This window comes from Pongo abelii, chromosome 12 (assembly GCF_028885655.2).
Source record: "Pongo abelii isolate AG06213 chromosome 12, NHGRI_mPonAbe1-v2.0_pri, whole genome shotgun sequence".
Lineage (NCBI taxonomy): Eukaryota > Metazoa > Chordata > Mammalia > Primates > Hominidae > Pongo > Pongo abelii.
The window spans coordinates 1,311,150-1,331,408 of NC_071997.2; positions in this window are offsets into that span (position 1 = coordinate 1,311,150).

Consider the following 20,259-nt stretch of genomic DNA (forward strand, 5'->3'; position numbering starts at 1 on the left):
CCACTGCAAACTGAAAGTCTTTGAGCTACTTTTAATGCCTGTACATTTCTCCTTCCATCACAGAAATTGTATGGTTTCTAAGAGGAAGCTGTATTCATTCCTAAATATGTTTATGCCATTTGTTCTTGTTCTTGTTGTTATGCAGTTTAATTAAATATTATGTTGAGAGGCTGAGACGGGCGGATCACTAGGTCAGGAGATCGAGACCATCCTGGCTAACACGGTGAAACCCCATCTCTACTGAAAATACAAAAAAATTAGCTGTGCGTGGTGGCGGGCGCCTGTACTCCCAGCTACTGGGGAGGCTGAGGCGGGAGAATGGCATGAACCCGGGAGGCGGAGCTTGCAGTGAGCAGAGATCGCACCACTGAACTCCAGCCTGGGTGACAGAGCGAGACTCCATCTCAAAATAAATGAATAAATAGATAAATAAATAAATATTATGTAAACTGAGAAAATCAGTATAACAAGAGTAGTATTGTTGTTTCTCTGAGAAATAAACTAAATGTGTTGGAAAAATGAGAAAAACAGTTTCTGTCAGCTTAAGAGTTGGCAAGACAACTGGAAACAAATGGGAAAAATTGTGTAATCTAGGATTTCAAATTGCTTTACCCCAGTTATCTTCACAGAAAGTGAACAAGAAATCAATGACAACATATCATTGGCATAGGGTCCACAAGAAACTCCACTCTGAATTCGTACAAGGCTTTGACCTTGTCATCAAAATTCTGGCAAATTTATTTACACATGTCTTTTAAATTAAAGTTAGGTTTTAAGGACTTACATCTAATACTTCTTATGATTCCTCCATCTAACTTAAATTTGTGATTAATCTGTTTATTACTGGTCCCAATCTGATTGAATAAGGGGGTTTCTACCGTTTTTGCTAACCAAAAGTTTACTTTGATGAAGATGGAATTGTAAATACAATAATTCAAGTTTAAAGAATTAGAATGGTAAAGGTTAATACAATTTAGTATGCCTAAAAATCACTTGAAAAGCTTACTAACAGTGTAAATTCTTGTGACTTAGTCCTGAGATTTTCATTCAATAGGTCTAGCGTGGGGCATAGGAATCTGTATTTTTAGGAATGATAAAGGAAAATTGCTTAAAATAGGGTAAATTATGACTTACAAATATAAAATGAACACTGGTCTAAGATTTCAGTTTAACTCATTTATTTAATGAGGGAGCCAGTAAGATGTTATACTGAGTTTTATGGAAAATTAAAAGAGCCACACATATCTAGGAACTAAGGAACACTGAAAAAATCTGCTTGATAGGTTCAAAACTGACTTCTTGATGGGAGGTGGAAAAAGGAAAATTAATTATACTTCAACCAAAATCAATCATTTGCCTGTCTATAGACAACAATATTTGCATTACTATCAGTAATCTACAACTAACAGAATTGCAAATAACAAGGAAAACAAAAGGCACAGAGACCCCATAGAAACAGATAACCCAGTTATTCTAGACAAGGCTGAGATTTCCATTAAAGACACTCAGTGGTAATTTTGTTGGTCCATCTTAAAATCTTTCCATGTTCTCCTGAAACAAATTGCTTAAGCAATTCAAATACAATGAATGTGGTCAGTGGTTCACACCTGGAGAAATCATTTTCTAACCTATAATAAAGACTGTTGAATTACTCCCTTTACTGGAAAGACTAAAATATTACCACATAAATTCGTATTATGATAATGGCCCACTATGAATGCTTTGGTGTTCTTGATTTTCTTAAGATTTATTAATATTTCTGAAGTAACTACTAAATGCCAAGCAATATATTTTCTAATTTAATCTTTCATTGACTTTTACTTTCACTTTAATTGAGCTACTCACTTTCATGGCTATAAACTTAACTTTTCAATAACTTAAAAATTGATCTCTAATGTTATAAACTTTAATGTTCCACTCTGTGACCTGCTCTTTCAGACTCTCTCTTCCTTACTGCCAACTCACCTTCTTTTCTGTCTCTTCCAGTGCCCCAGTATTTTGACTCTTCAATTTCCTTTTTTCTTTTTTTTTATTAAGAGGATACATGATAATTTCACATGTTGATGGGGTACAGTGTGGTATTTTGATACATGACACACCGTTAAAAACCTCTCCTCCCTATCTTTCCCAGTCTGGTAATCACTCTTCTACTCTCTGTTAGATCAGTGTTTTTAGATTTCACATATGAATGAGATCATGTGATATTTGTCTTTCCGTGGTTAGCTTATTTCACTTACCACAATGTCCTCTATGCTCATTCATGTTGTCACAAGTGACACAATTTTACCGTTTTTTTATAGCCAAATGTGCATATGATATAGTTTAGATATTTGTCCTGACCCATATCTCATGTTATATTGTAATCCCCACTGTTAGAGATGGGGCCTGGTAGGGGGTGTTTGGGTCATGGAGGTGGATCCCTCATGGCTTGGTGCTATCTTCATGATAGTCAATGAGTTCTCAAGCTTCCTGACTAGTCAAGCAGATGTTGGCACTATGCTCCCTGTACAGCCCATGGAGCCAATTAAGTCTCTTTTCTTATAATTTATCCAATCTCAGGCATTTCTTTATAGCAATGCAAGAATGGCCAAATAAAGCATATATGCCTCATTTTCTTCATTCATTCTTTGATGGACACTTAGGTTGATTCTAGGCTATTGTTAATAGTGCTGTAATAAACATGAGTCCAGCAATGTCTTTGACAAACTGATTTAATATTCTTTGAATATATACCCAGTAGTGGGATTGCTGGATTATGTGGTAAGTCTATTTTTAATGTTTTTGGAAGTTATATTGTTTTCCATAACAATTGCTCCAATTTACATTTCCATCAACAGTGTTTGAACATTCCTCTTTCTTCACATCCTTGCCAGCATTTGTTATTTTTTGACTTTTTCATAAAAAGCATTCTAAACAGGGTGAGATGATATCTCACTGTGGGTTTGACTTGCATTTCTCTGATTATTAGTGATGGTGAACATTTTTTCATATAACCTTTGTGATTTTTTTGTCTTATTTAGAGAAATGTCTATTCAGCTCTCTTGACTATTTTCTAATCCAATTATTTATATTTTTGCAATTGAGTTGCTTGGGTTTTCTGTAAATTTGGGATATTTACCCATTATCAAGTGAATAGTTTGCAGATATTTTCCTCCATTTTGTAGGTTGTCTCTTCACTCTTGTGATTGTTTCCTATGCAGTGCAGAAGCTTCTATTTGGTGTAATCCCATTTGTTTATTTTTGCTTTTGTTGTGCATGTCTTTTGATGTGTTTTCCAAAAAGTCCTTGCCCAGACCAAAGACATATAACATTTCACCTATGTTTTCTTCTACTAGTTTCATAGTTTGGGATCTTACATTTAAATATTTAATTTATTTTGAGTTCACTTTTGTATATGATGAGAGATAAGGGTCTACTTTCATTCTTTTGTATGTGGATATGCACTTTTCCCAGCAGCATTTGTTGAAAAGATTGTCTTTTCCCCATTGAATGTTTGCATCTTTGTCAAAAATAGGTTGCATGTAAATGTGGGGATTTATGCCTGGGTTCTCTATTTTTGTTCCACTGGTCTACATGCCTGTTTTTATGCCAATATCATGCTGTTTTAGTTAGGATAGCTTTGTAATATATTTTGAAATTAGATAGTGTAATACCTCTAGCATTGCTCTTTTTGCTTAAGAATTATTTGGCTATTTGGGGTGTTTTACAGTTTCACATGGATTTTAAAATCTTTTTTAATATCTGTGAAGAATGAAATTGGAAATTTGATAGAGATTATATTGGATTTATAGATTGATTTTGGTAGTATGGTCATTTCAGCAATATTAATTCTTCTAGTCCATGAACAAGGGATATCTTTCTATTTATTTTAATTTTTAATTGCTTTTATCAATATTTAATAATTTTCATCTTTCCATGGCTTAATTTACTTGTAGTTATTTTGTTTTTTTAATTGCTATTTTAAATGGGATTACTTTCTTGATTCCTTTTTCAGATACTCTGCTATTGATGTAGAGAGATGTTACTGACTTTTATGTTGCTTTTGTATCCTGAAACCTTATTGTACTAATTTACCATTTCTGATTCTCAGTGGCGTATTTAGGGTTTTTTATATATATGATCATGTCATCTGCAAAGAGGATTAATTTGACTTTTTTTTTTTGCAATTTGTATGCCTTTTATTTCTTTCTCTTACCTAATTTTTCTGACTATGACTTCCAGTACTATGTTGAAAAAAGTGATTAAAGTGAACATCCTTGTCTTATTCCAGATCCTAGAGGCAAAGTTTTCAAGTTTTCACCATTCAGCATAATGTTGCCTGTGGGTTATCACATATGGTCTTTATTTTATTAGGTTCTTTTATAACTAATTTGTTAAAAGGTTTGATCGTAAAAGGATGTCTAATTTTGTCAAATGCTTTTTCTGCATCTATTGAAATGAGTATATGTTTTTTATCCTTCATTGTTTAATGTGATGTATCACATTTTATTGATTTACATGTATTAGACTATCCTTACCTCCCCGGGTAAATACCACTTCATTATGGTGAAGAATATTTTTAATGTGTTTTGAATTATCATTGCTAGAACTGCTGGTTTTGAATGTTTGCATCTACGTTTATCAATGATATTGGCCTGGAGTTTTCTTTTATTTGCTGTTCTTGTCTCATTTTGGAATCAGGAAATGCTGTCTTCATAGAATGAGTTTGGAAGAGTTCCCTCCTTTTCATTTTTTTGAAACAGATTGTAAATAATTTGTATACGTTTTTTAAATGTTTTGTAGAATTTGTCAGCGAAAACCACCAAGTCGTGAACTTTTCTTTCTTCCTCTATTATTTTAGAGACAGGGTCTCAGTCTATCACTGAGGCTGGCATACAGTGGTGCAGTCATAGGTGACTGCAGCCTCAAACTCCTGGTCTTAAGTGATCCTCCTGCCTCAGCCTCCTGAGTACAAGTACACACCACTATGCCTGGGGAATTTTTATTTTTATTTTTAGAGATGGAGTCTCGTTGTGTTGCCCAGGCTAATCTTGAACTCCTGGCCTCTAGTGATTCTCCTGCCTTGGGCTCCTAAACTGTGAGATTACAGGTGTGAGCTACCGTGTGAAGTCTTTTGGATTTTCCTTGACTGAGAGCCTAAATCATTCCTTCAATCTCATTATTTGTCATTGGTGTGTTCACATTTTCTATTTCTTCTTTCTTCAATTTTGATGGGTTATATGTGTCCAGAGCATACGTGTTTCTTCTAAGTTTTTCAATTTACTGGCGTATAATTGTTTGTAGTACTTACTCATGATTCCTTATATTTCTCTAGAGTCTATCATAGTATATCCTTTTTCATCTCTGATTTTATGTGAATTTTCTCTTTTTTTCTTAGTCTGACAAAACGTTTGTCAATTTTACCTTTTCAAAAAAGATTTCTTCATTTAATTAGTCGTTGGTATTTTTTGTCTTCATTTTGTATATTTGTGCTCTGATCTTTATATTCTTTTACTAATTAGGGTCTTAGTTTGTTCTTGATTTTATAGTTCCTTGAAATACATTGCTAGATGGTTTATTCATTATCTTTCTTCTTTATTGATGTAGAAATGTATTGCTATAAGCTTCCTTCTAAGATCTGTTTTGCTGTATTTCATAAGTTTTCATATGTTCTGATTTCGTTTATGTCTTGACTTTTTTAAAATTAAATTTTTTTTCATTGACCCATTGGTTGTTTATGGATATGTTATTTAATTTGTATGTATTTGCACAATTTCTGAAGTTCCTCCAGTTGTTTATTTCTAGCTTTATTCCATATGGTCAAAAAAACACGTGATATGATTTGATTTTTTGATTAGCTAAGACTTGTTTTGTGGTCTAACATATCTATCATGGACAATATTCCATATGCAGGTGAAAACACAGTGAATAATGCAATTGTTGGATGAAATGTTATGTAAATAACCGTTAAATTCTTCTGATCTAGAGTGCAGTTTAAATGTTTCTTTGTTGAGATTCTCTCGCAATCATCTGTTCATTGCTGAAAATGGGATGTCGAGGTTTCTTACTATTATTGTACAGTTTTTTGTCTCTCCTTTTAGATCTATTAATGTTTGCTTTATATATTTAGGTTCTCCAATGTTGAATGTATTATATATTTACAATTATTATATTCTCTTCTTGTACTGACCCTTTTATTATTACATAATGGTCTTGTTTGTCTGTGTTTACAGTTTTTTTACTTGAAGTCTATTTTATTTGATATAAATATACCTACTTCTGCATTCTTTTGATTTCCATTGTCATAAAATACATTTTCCATTTGATCACTTTCAATTTATGTGTGCATTTACAGGTGATGGGAGTCTCTTGTAGAAAGAATACAGTTAGGCCTTGTTTTTAATCCACAATCCACTTACCCATTCTCTGTGTTCTTACTGGATAATTTAATCTATTTTCATTCAAGGTAATTATTGATAGATAAGGACTTGTACTGCCATATACTGTTTTCTTGTTGTCTTTTATAATTTTTGTACCTTTTTGTCCTTTTATTGTCTTCTTTTGTAGTTAAGTGATTTTCTCTGAGTGTTTTTGTTTCTTTTTCTTTTATTTTTAGTGTATCTAATAAAAATGTTTGCCTTTTGGTTATTATGAGGCATGCGAAGAATATTTTATAGTATCAATAGGTAATTTGGAATGGATAACAACTTAATTTTGATAATAAGAAATGGGGAAAAGCAATCACTCTGCTCTTTAACTCAATCACTCCCCCATATTTTGCATTTTTGATGTCTTAATTTACATCTTTTATATCACTTATCCCTTAACAAATTATTGTAGTTGTTATTATTTTTGTTTTGTATTTTAACCTTCTTACTAAAAACATGTAAGTGGTTTACTTTTGATTATTACTATATTAGAGCATCCTGAATTTGTCTGAATATTCATTTTTACCTGCGGATTTATACCTTTCAATTTTTTGAATTACATATTAGTGCCCTTTTCTTTCAGTTTGAAGACTGTTCTTTAACATTTCTTTTAAGGCAGGTATGGTTACAATGAATTCGTTCATCTTTTGTTTGTCTTAGAATGTTTTAACCTCTCCTTCATTTCTAAATGAAATCTGTGCAGGATACTGTATTCATGGTTGACAGTTTTGTTCAGCACTTGATTCTATTATCCTACTCTCTCCTGGCCCATATTGTTTCTGCTGAGAAGTCTGCTACCAGGCACATTAGAATTCTCTTATATGTTATATGCTTCCCTTTTCTTAGTGCTTTCAGGACGTACTCTTTATTTTTGACGTTTGAAAGTTTAATTATAATATGTCTTGTGGTTGTCTTATTCACATTAAATCAGACTAGTGAGCTTTGGCCATCCTAAACATCTTAATCCTTCTCCAAGTTTAAAAAGTTGTCTGTTATTTCTCTGAATAAACTTCTAACTCTTTTTCATTCTTAGTTCTACTTTAACACTGTAGACTTGTTTTTTTTTGATGGTGTCCCAAGGATCTCATAAGTTTTCTTTGTTTCTTCTCATTTGTTTCTCTTTTCTACTCTGATAGTGTAATTTCAAAGAGCCTGTCTTTGAGCTCACTGTTTTTTTTTTTCTCCTACTTGATCAGTTATGCTCTTGATACCCTCTAGTGCATTTTTCTGTGTGTTTACTGAACTTTCCACCTCCAGGATTTCCATTTGATTTTTTCCCATTATTTTAAATTCTTTGTTGAATTTCTCATAAATTTACATATTGTTTTTCTGTACTTTGTTGAAGTTCACAGATTTTTTTTAAAAAAGCAGCTATTTGAATTTTTTTGTCTGCCACATCATTCATTTGCATGTCTTTACGTTCAGTTGCTGACACCTTGTTTTCTCCATTTGGGGAGGCAGTTTTTCCTAGGCTATTCTTATTTTTTGTGGATGTACATCTCTGTGTACACATTGATGCATTAAATATTTATTTCAGTCTTCTCAGTCTGGGTATGTTTTTGACTGTTTCTCAGTGGGCTTGTTTAGAAATTCCGTGTGGATTTCCATTATATTCCATTTTAGCATTAGGAGGTGCCCAAAGCAAAGTTTAGACATAAGTCTTGCAATGGGGCTTCACAACTGATGCAATGTAACTAGATGGGCCCATGGGTGATCCACAGAAAGGCTGATGTGTGTTGGGGGAGAACAAGTCAGTCCATCAAATATGGACCGTCTGTGTATCATGTTTCCACAGCGTGGTGCCCATAAACAACCTGTCTGGTATAATGTTTCCTCTGGTAGGAACGGCTAGCCACTGCTAAGTTTCATATAGTAAGTATTGCTAACCCAATCCCTTCTCTATGTCCCTAGCATGCCTCTGGTAGTTCAGCTCTGTTGACACTCATGGTGCTGCTTGTGAGCTGATACAGGAGTAAGTCTACCATGAAGGCAGTCAGGATGGAGGAAAAAAATATTCAACTTCTGCTCACTTTATTCAGTGTAAGAACTGTGAGTTCAGGAGTACTTTCTGCATATGATACCATAATGGCCTGTGGGAGGAGTATCACAGTCACAGAGTACTGGTTCCCCTACTGTCCAAGCATGGTTTTACTCCTCTTTGCAGTCCAAAGGGGCTTCATAGACTCACTCATGTATTCAGGGTTCATCAGCTCTTGTAAAGTTAATTTCATATGTGGGTAGTTGTTCATATAGATGTGTCCGTAGGGGTATGATTACTGAAGAGATCTACTCCACTACCTTGCTCTGCCCAAATCCTTCCCCTTTCCAACAAGAGTTTTCCACCTCCTAGTTTTCTTTTTTCTTAACCAAACTAAGTTTAGCCTTTTAATCCTTCGCCCTCCTCCACTTCAAATGCCATTGCTTCTTTGTATGCTTATTGTATTTTCCATGCTATATGACTTTCAGCTGGTTATTTACAGTTTGTAAGTTTTAATATTCTGTAAAAGGGGGATAATAATAACATCCATTTGGTAGGGATGTTAAAGATATTAAATGACAGTGTCCATGTTAAATAACTTTTTGAGATATATTGAGATGTTTCTGTACTTCCTTGTTCTGGCCTTTTTGTTGAACGAGAAGAATCTATTGCCATGAAAAGCAATAAAACTGTGGTAGTAGAAATTAAAAGTGAGTAGGAACTTATTTAAAAATCATCATTCTCCCTTTCAATGCAAAAATAAGAACTAGAAACTTTTAATAAGGCAATAGTCCAAAGAAATAACTTTTGGAAGAGAACATGGGTTTTTTAATCCTAAAGGATTCTTTTTTATATACAAGGGTCGAGATTGGCTGCCTTGAATCCTACTAAAATTTCAATGTAAGTTTTAGAGAGGGAGGAAAGAATCAAAGAAAATATTGCACTGGAAAAAGTTAAATAAGTAAGGAAGATATTATTCAAGCTATTGCAATAGGGGAGAGTGGTCCGACCTAGTCTGAACTCAGCTCCCCTGATACAAAGGGCAGTGGAGTTTTTGAAAGTGAGGGTAAGGGGGTGATCATAGGCCACCTGTCTTTGCTAACTGTCTTTTCTCAAAGGAAAAATAAACTTCCTTTTATCTTTATGATATAAGGTAATTTTTAAAACTTGGAGCAAGATTAGGGTCTTACTCTCTCATGGGGACTGGGAAATAAGGTATTATCTTTCTGAAGGATTACATTTGAAAGGATGGCTCCCAGATCCTTGAAAAAGGAAATTTTCTGCTTACAAGTTACACATGTCACTTCTACCTGCATTTCACTGGCCAAGCAGGTCACATGTCTAAATCTGACCCTTCCTTCAATAGAACAGAAGTGTATAATCTTCTAGGATATAGGGCCACTGTCGTAGGAAGACCAGATAATGGGAGAATGGTAATATAATCTACCACAATGACCACAGTGAAAACGTCAGTAATCCTCAGGGTTAAACCAAGTCTTCTTGGACACTTAGGTTGATTCTAGGCTATTGTGAATAGTGGAATAATAAAAAATAAAGAGAATAGCCCATTAATTTTTTGCAGAGAAGCTAGACAATTCACAGTAACTTATGGCGTAGACAATTTTATTTCTTGATCAACACATCTCTTCATAGATGCCTGTGGTCCAAAACTGCATATTCCTAATCATCCCCCAAAAGAAGGGAACCTCTGCAAGGCAACCTGGGAGGGAGTTTAGGATTGTTCTGAGGCAGTGAGAGCCATTGAGATTCACATGTGAGAGGGTAGAGAAAGGGAATCCACATGTTTTGATCCCTCCATGCGCTGGATATAGCTTGGTCTTCATTACATTGCACCACCTTTGGTGTCAGAGAGAACTGGATTTGGATCTCAGTTCCATCAATCATTATGATTTGATGGTGAATGTGTTTTTAATTTGTCTGAGCCTCAGTTTGCTCATCTATAAAAGGTGGAATTGTTATGAGACTTGCATAAATTAAGTGTGTAAAAATCTGGGAATAATCCCTGTAATTTGAAAGACGGGGTTGTGATGAGGCTTCAATAAGGTAAGTGTGTAAAAATCTGGACACAATGTTACTAATTTTGTAGGTTTTCAATATATAGAGAAGGAGGATTATTTTTCTCTCATTTAATTTTTAGAACAAGTTTATAAATTTGGTATTATTCATATTTTTGAGATAATCAAAGGATCAGTAAGTTTAAGTAAATCACTATAGTCACAAAGCAGTTCACAATCTATTGACTGGATAATTGCTAGTGAAAAGTAGCAATGATGATCACATTGAAAATCTTGTGTCAGGTGGTGGTTTTCTCTTGCATAAGCCTTTTCATTTTTTGAAACCATAGATTCTAAGTTTGCTCTATCAAAGTGATCATTAGAAAAATATAATGTACTTAGTGTATAAATTTTAGGCTTTTTAGTCCTGTTAATTGGATTGAATATGTGCATTTTGAATTATGAATATACATATGAATATGTATGACATATGAAATATGCCTTGACATCACAGAGTAACCTTACATCGTGGCAATGTTTTCTTCTGAAAGCACCTGCAGAAATGTATCTTCTTTCTAGTTTCCAAAAAACTCAGAGGCCATGGGGGAAGAGGGAACTTTGGCTGTCAGATAGTGCATGAGGTACATTAGGATACAGTAATTTCATCATAGTTCATATTCATAGCTCACAGTGAGGAAGCCTAAAAGTTGCTACTAGCTACCAATAAATGAAAGGTGGGGCGGGGTCGCTGGGGGCGCGGCTTTGTGAGCCAGTGCCTGGACTCCCACGTCACAAATGGAAGGCCAGCGCGTGGAGAGAACTCAAGGCCTGATTGGTTCTTTCTAAGCAGGACACGATCTGGTTGGCAGGGCAACCGGCCTTCAGTTGGTAGCCTTCATGGGGTGCCTTAAGTTGGTGGCATTTGGTTGCCTTTCCTGGGGAGAGGCGGCAGGTGCTCAGCTCTGCAGATGTGGGGGCAAGCGAAGGCCCAGGCTGCCTCGAGAAGAGGAGAGGTGCCCAATGGAGACCACTATGACCGGTTGCATGTGCACCACAGCCAGCCCCCGGAAGGGCCAGCGCAGGGGTTCTGCGGGGCCGTCCTTTGGCTCTGACATCTATGAGTGGGTGGCCAGCAAAGACACAGGCACCAGCAGAGAGGAGCAGAGACGACCAGAACATGCTGTCCTCCAATGCCAGCCCCAAGCAGGGCCAGCTTAGGGTGCGGTGGGCAGAGCCATCCTGCAGCTCTGAGATGCACGAGGTGGAGGTGGGAGTAGCGCCAGGCTCCACTGCGTTGGATTTCGCACAATTTGAGCCCAATTTGATTCTGGAGCCAGGACCTGCAGCACATTGGCAACCAGAAGACGCCCAAAGGTAGGGAGGCGACAGATACCGCTTGGCCTCAGGAGCTCCTCTGGCCGTTGCTGAACCAAGGTTCCCCCAGGGACATCCACAGCCTGGGCCTCCTTTCTTCACCTAGTTCCTTCCCAGGCCCAGGCCCCAGTCATGAGGACTGGCTCTGCCTGGCTTCTCCATCCCTTCGTCTTTCCCTGTTGCATCCAGCCGGTTTCTTTTCCCCTCCCTACCCATATGCCCAGTTCTGGACCCTCTTCTTCCTAGAGGCTGGCCAAAAACTAAGTTTTCAAAGTACAAAATGGATGCTACAGATTTCGTTGCTGTAGAGGAAATGTCCGACAGATCTTGTATTTAAACTTAAGTGGCTACACTGGGACTCACAATTTCATATCTTGAGTTCTAGACCAGAGCTGTCTACCCTAATGCAACAGCAAGGGGTTAGAGGTACTTTTCTTGATTCTAACAATAAAAAATGATTTTTTTGTAGGGACAAGGTCTCACTGTGTTGCCCAAGCTGGTCTCAAACCCCTGGCCTCAAGTGATTCACCTACCTTGGCCTCCCACACTGCTGGGATGACAGGCAAGAGCCACCATACCTTGTCATTGGAGGTGCTCTTGCTTTGTGTGTTTTGGCTGGTCTTCAGGCGCAGCTGTCAGTAAGATGCTCCTGAAGTATAGTTCTAAGTCTTTCTGCACGGATTCAGTGGATCCTGTGATTTTTTTTACATGGAATAGCCCCTGTATTTTTTTCAGAGAAGCTAGACAATTCATAGTAACCTATGGCCTAGAAAATTTTATTTCTTGATCAACACAACTCTTTATAGATGCTTGTGGTCCAAAAATGCAGATTCCTAATCATCCCCAAGAATAAGGGGGCCATTGCAAGGCAATCTGGGGGGGAGCTTAGGATTGCTCTGAGGCAGTGAAAGCTATTGAAATTCCCACATGAGGGGGCAGAAAAGGGAATGCACATGTTTTGATCCCTCCATGTTCTGGGTGTAACTTGGTCCTCTTTAAATTGCACCATTTTTGGCATAAGAGAGAACCAGATTTGAATCCCAGTTCCATCCCTCATTATGATTTGATGGTGAATGTGTTTTTAACTCGTCTGAGCCTAAGTTTGCTGATCTACAAAATATGTGATTGTTACGGGGCTTCCATAACGTACATGTGCAAAAATCATGGCAAAGTGCTTGTAATTCAAAAGAAAGGGTTTTTAGGAGACTTCTATCAGGTAAGTACATAAAAACATGGACACAATGTCTATAATTTTGTAAGTGTTCAATATATGGAGAAGGAGGATTATTTTTCTTTCATTTAATTTTCAGAGCAACTTTATAAAATTGGTGATACTCATATATTTGTGATAATCAAACCAAGGATCAGAAAGACTAAATAAATCACCATAGTCACAAAGCAGTTCACAATACATTTACTGGATAATTTCTAGTTAAATGTAGCTATGATGATCACATTGAAAATCTTGTATTATATGGTGGTTTTCTCTTACATAAGTTTCTTGGAATTTAGTAAGATAAGTTGCAGCTCAAAAAGCAGATCCGTAGAATATTTTATTCCAGAGATTGTAGTGGAGGTTAAAGTATTGCATGAGTTTTGTTGGGAACAAGATGTAAGCTGAGAATCTAAGCAAGCTTCAGTTGGTGGTTTTCAGATGGTGGGCAGTGGCAGAAGGAGGAGGAGCTCCGTCTGTGCTCTCTCTTCCCCCAGTCACAGCCCTCAGGCTTGTTGCATCCTGGCCCTTCCAATTTAAACCAGACAGGTTGACAGGTTTATTTAGCATTTAGCAGACAAGTTAGCTCAGGGTAGGCGGGTGAGGTGGGGTGTGGGCTGATAGTACAGTGCCACCCTTTGTCCCAGGGCTGCCCATGCCCATTGGGCTATTCCATATATTATATATTATATATATATAATATTTTTATATATATGTATATAAACCTTTTGGTTTGTTAAAACCATGGATTCTAAGTTGCTCTATCCACGTGATCATTAGAAAAATGTGATGTACTTAGTGTGTAAATTTTAGAACATTTTTTCTGTTAGTCTTGTTAATACTCAATTCTTTTCTAAAACACCTAGCCCAAATCTCCATAGGTTTTAGTCAAATTATATTATAATTGGGATTTTCTGGTCTGCCTATATTCCAAATAATAAAATCCTTAAAATTAATTTTCTATTGCTGCCATAACAAATTACCACAACTTTGTGGCTTAAATCAAAGACTTACGACCCTATAGTTCTGTAGGGCAAACCTCTGACCGTGGTCTTACTGGGCTTAAGTCAAGGTGTTGTCAGGGCTGTATTGCTTTCTGGAGGCTCTATAGAGAATCCATTTCCTTTTCCAACTTTTAGATGCTGTCCCTATTCCCTGGATCATGTGACCATCCCTCCATCTTCAAAGCCAGTAATGTGGGATGTCTGTGACCATTGTTCTGTAGTCATATCACCTTCTGAGTGTACTTAGGAAAGATTCTCTGATTTTATAGACACATGCAATTAAGTTGGCCCCCAAGATAATCAAGGATAATCCTCCTAACTCAAGGGTTAATCACATCACAAAGTCCCTTTTGCAGCATGTAAAGTAATATGGTCACAGTTTCCAGGGACTAGAACATCTTTATGGGCTCATTATTTTGACTGTCACAAAAGCAAAGTCTTGGACTTATGCATATCTAGATTTTCTTTGATTAATTTCAGAGCCTAGAGCACATTAGACTCTAAATAAATGTGAATGAGTGATAAATATTATATTTACACATTGCTGCCACATTGTATTTCTGTCGTCCCACTTGTGGTGGAATCCTATGTACTTTTTACCATCTCCATTTTGCATTCAGACTGAACATGGCTATGTTATTCCTTTCACCTGGGTGATTTGAAACCATCTCTCTATTTGTAGAGATCTTATCTATCAAGCCCTTCTCAAATGCCACTTCAAAATACTTTTTCTAATCCCCAATTGTCTTAGTCAATTTATGCTCTTACAACAAAATAACACAGACTAGGCAATTTATTAAAACCAGACATTTATCTGTCACAGTTCTGGAGACTAGGAAGTCCAAGATCCAGACGTTGGCAGGTCTGATGTCTGGTAAGGCTGTTCTCTCTGTTCAAGATGGTGTCTTGATGCTGCATCTTCCAGAGACAAAGAACACTGTGTCCTCACATGGTGGAAGGCGGGAGGGCAAGTGGGATGAACTCCCTCCATGGAGCCGTTTCATGAGGGCTCCTAAACCCATTCCTGAAGTAGGAGTCCTGATGGTCTAATCGCTTACTGTAGGCTCCACCTCAACACTATCACATTGTCAACGCTAAATCTCGGAGGAGGCACAGTGAAACCATAGCACCAATCAAGTATGATTTTTCTCTCCTCAGAAACCCCCTCATATGTTTAGACCTCCCATGCACTTTTATACATTTTGTCTCATGGTTTCTTCCTGTACAAATAGGTGCTATAAATAGATAGCTATAGTTTTGGGTTTCATTTCAACAAAACACCCTTCCTAGGTTTTGAACCACAAGAGAAATATGAGGACAGGCCTCACCTTCCATTACAAAAGCTGAAAGGGAGTGCATGATCCTTTTTCCAGTTTCTTGGCCACTCACGTGTGGGCACATATCTAGGCCCAGCCAACTGATGTCTCTTTATTAGAACTTGGAACCCGATGAAATGATGCAAAAGAACTGAAAGAATCAGAGATGATTCTGAGAAATTGAGCAGAGATGCAAGTCCTGGAATGTGGCAGCAAGTGCCTAGGTTCAGCAGAGCCCAGCTACATGGTGACAAGTGTCAAATGGCAACATCCTAGTGGTGGCATCTCAAGATCTGCTTCCGTCGAGTGAACTTGGCTGTGCTGAGTTTCCCTCAGTTCTTACTTTGTTTCTCCAGTATCTTCAATAATTTCGTGAGCTATTCAATATCTTTTCATTGAATTCCTATTTTGCTTAAGTTGTCTAGAATTTGTTATTTTCAGTGAAAAATGTAAACCAATTATCCCCTCACATTAAAACACACTCCACTTAGGCATCTCCTGTGATCTCACTGGAGAGAAATGTGGACGTTATTTTTAATTTGACTCAGAATGATAGGATTAGTTTGGTACTAGTAACAATGGAGATAAGTAACTAACTTTTTGTGAAATTTCTTCTTGGGGTGAAACAAAATCTATTGTGGAAACTCTTTCCAATCATCTCTGGAAATGTATTAAGTGACCTAGTATATAATGATAATTTACCATGATATTTGATAAAATAGTTTTGTGTGTTCAGAATAATTTCTTTTTTCTTTACCTTTGAACATAATGCATCGATAGTTAATTTTCTCCTAAATTGTCTGTTTTTATTTCCATAAAAGATATTTATTGAATGTCTCCTTACTTTTAATGTAACTAGGCATTGTGTGATCAAAGTAAAATAAATATGTTCTTGTTTCTGGAATTACTAAAGCTTTGAAAATGGACTTATCGACCTCAAACCAATGGGACATATTCTCATGTGACTTGCTCTCCTGTTAGGGTTCCCAGGGTAAGTGGTGATTCCTTTTCTGTCTTTTAAAGATTTTAGAAATGCAGCTTCTGTGGTGGGCCACTAGGCGGAGTACTTCAGAGCAGGGTTTGTGGGAGTACAAAACTAACTTCTGCTGCTTTTGCTTGATGCTTCTGCAGCTTCCTTGACTATTGTGGATGATAAGTAACCATTTTCTTCCTCTTCTTTCTTTTTTCCCCTCACTCTTTGGAGTGAATTTGAAACATTTAGGAAGTTTGTTGATCAACATATACCGTGTTTATGAAAATCCAGCTAAGATAATATGGTAGGACTCCTTTGGTTATAAATAATAGAATTCAAACTCAAACTGGTCTAAGCCAAAAAAATATTAATTTGTGGACTCGTATAATGGAAAAATACAGGATGTAGCTTCAGAATGGCTGAACGTAGGGACTCAGGACTTGGCTCCTCTCAGCTTCCTTGCTTTTTTCTTCCCCATTGATTTTATTCTCAGACAAGTTTCCTCTTTGTGCTGCAATGTGGCCATCATCACTCCTCCAGTTTTCATTTCCTTAGTTCCACAGCCCCAGAATAAAGCAAAAAGAGAAACACTTCTAATATTTTCAATAAGAGACTAGAGATTGACTTTGGGTGTGAGGCTTGGATTTCATGTCCATCTCTAGTGTCATCTGTGCCAGGATTAGAAGTATATTCATTGGCCAGGTGTGTGTCACGAGCTCATACAGGGTTTCCACCGTCCACAGAGTGCCTTTGCAAGTATTAGAAAATGGCTCCCCTTTCTCCAGTTAGATGCAGCACTGTATCGGGGCGTGAGGCTTGGAGAAGAGCATGCACGCTGGATTTCAGCCCTCCTTTCTCCCTTAGCTGGGTTTCTTCCTTGAGTGAACAACATACTTGTTATTAGCTGTCCTGTGCTTATTCCTGAAACTGGGGGTGAAATCAGCCCCCACGCCAAAACTGAAGGACAGAAGGTGGTTTCATCTAGGGTATCAGATAATGGCAAATAACAAAGGGAGGGGAAAGAGGGTGCTGTGTGGGCAAAAGGAGCAAAAAATAATCCTAACCTGTCTAGACTTCATCTCAGAAGCCATATGCAACCTTCTTCAATGGAAATATTTATCACTTCAAGAGTGCCAAGAAGGCTATAAGGAGCATATCACTTAAGGACCTAATTTAGGGCATTCTAGAATGTATGCTTTATGGATTTACCTTATAAATATATAACATTGACTAATACACACAGAAAATATATTGCAGAGTAACATAGATAACACAGCTTGAAATACATGATATTCTACCGCAGTCTATCATTATTTTCTAACTTATCAACGGACTCAGAGGATCTTTTTTTTTCGTATTGATAAATTCCTAACCAGAGCCCTATTTACTCGTGTCTTGAAAAACAGAGTATTTGCAAATATGTCTGAAGAGGGAAGAGAAAGAAAATGATTCCAAAAAAGTTGATAACGTTAAGACAGCTTTTTATAGAAGATGTAAATTTGCAACCACAAATTAAAAACCTATAGGAGATACACAAAATGTGAAGAAAAATAAATGAAACCAAACCACTACAAGAAATAACTAAACTAAGAAGACAGTAAGAGAGGAAAAAAAAAAAGAACTGCAAAACATATGAAAAACAATTAACAAAATGCAAGTTACTCCTTACCTATCAACAATGACTTTAAATGTGAAAGGGTTAAACTATCTAATTAAAAGACATAGAGTGACACAATGCGTAAAAGATACTCATCAGTACATATTTATAAGGGAGTCACTTTAGATATAAAGATTCATAAAGACTCAAAATGAAGGGATGGGAAAAGATACTCTACGCAAATGGTAACCAAAAAAAAGCAAGGGTATATATACTTAGATTAGAAAAAATAGACTTGAAATCAAAAACTGTCCCTAGAGACTAAGAAGGTCATTATACAATGATAAAAGTTCACTTCAATGGGAAGATTGTAAATATATATCCACCCAACATTAGAACACCTAAATATATCAGGTTAATATCAACAAAGCTAAGGGGAGAAATCAGTAACACTAAAGTAATAGTAGCCAACTTCAGTACCCCAAATTCAATAATGGATAGAACATCTAGGCAGGAATAAAAAAAAAGGTAACAGCTGACTTGAACAACACAATAGTTTAAACACTGACATATACAGAACTTTCCATCCAACAGCAGCAGAACATACATTCTTCTCAAGTGCACACAGAATATTCTCTGACATAGATCAAATCTTAGGTCACAAGGCATCGTACAAATTTAAGAAGTTTGATATAATGCCAAGTATCTTCTCAGACCACAATGGAATAAAATTAGAAGTCAATAACAAAGAAAATAGAAACATTTACAAAAATGCAGAAACTAAACAACAAACTCTTGAACAACCATTGGGTAAAAGAACAAATCAAAAGGGAATTTTTAAAATATCTTGAGACAAACAAAAATGAACATACAACTCAACAAAACTTACAGGATGCAGCAAAAGAAGTGCTAAGAGGGAAATGTTACAGTGACAAATACCTACATTAAAAAATAAGAAAGATCTCACTCGAACAACCTAACTTTACAAATAAACAATTAGAAAAAGAAAAACTAACTAAACCCAAAGTTAGCATAATGAAGTAAATAATAAAGATTCAGAAATGAAAATGGAGACATTATAACAAATGTACAGGAATACAAATGATTATAAAGGAAAATTAAGCAGTTATATGCCAACAAATTGGATAACCTAGAAGAAATGGATAAATTCTTTGAAAGATGCACTCTACCAAAGTGGAACAAAAAAGAAATAGAACAGACCAAAAGCAAGCAAAGAGATTTAATCAGTAATCAAAAATTTCCCAACAAAGAAAATCCCAGGTGCAGATGCTTTCATGGGCAACTTCTACCAAACATTCAAAGAACTAACACCAAAACTTCTTAAACTCTTTAGAAAAAATAGAAGGAGAGTACTCCCAAACTCATTTCATGAGGCCGATGTTACCATGACTTAAAAGCTAGACGAAGACAACACAAGAAAAAAATAATTACAGACCAGTATCCTTAATGAATATACATGCAAAAATTCTCAATAAAATACTAATTAGCAATCTGAATTCAAAAGCAAATTGAAAAGGTCATACACCATGACCAATTAGAATTTATCTATGGGATACAAGGATGGTTCAATGTGTAAAAATTAATAATGTAATATACCACATTAACAGAATGAAAGGCAAAAATAACATTCCAATAGATCCAGAAAACACATTTGACAAAATTCAATATACATTCATGATAAAACTCTCAACAAAATAAGTATGCAAGAAACTTACCTCAGCACTATAAAGGCTGTATATGGAAAACTTATATCTAATATTATAATCAATGGGGAAAAACTGAAAGCTTTTTCTTTAATATCTGGAACAAGACAAGGATGTCTACTCTCATCACTCCTATTCAACATATTACTGGAAGTCCTAGCCAGAGCAATCAGGCAAGAGAAATAAAAAGCATCAAAATTGAAAGGAAAGATGTAGTTACCTCTGTTAACAGAAGACATGATTATTATTCATTGAAAACTCTAAAGACTCCACAGAAAATGGTTAGAAATAATACAGTCAGTCTTTCATATCTGCTGGGGATTTGTTTCAGGACCCCCTCGGATAATAAAATCTGTGATGATCAACTTCCTCACATAAAATCTTGTACAGTTGGCCCTACGCATCCATGGGTCCACATCTGTGGATTCAAACCACTGCAGATGGAAAATATGTACAAGTTAGGTTCATGGTTGATTGAGTTCATGGTTGCAGAACCAATGGATAGGAAGGACTGACTATACAATAAATTTACTAAAGTTGTAGGATACACAACTGACATAGAAAAATCATTGCTATTTCTAAACACTAACAATGAATTGTCTGAAAGGGAAATTTAAAAAACAGTATCAAATAAACTACTTTGGAAATAACCAAAGAA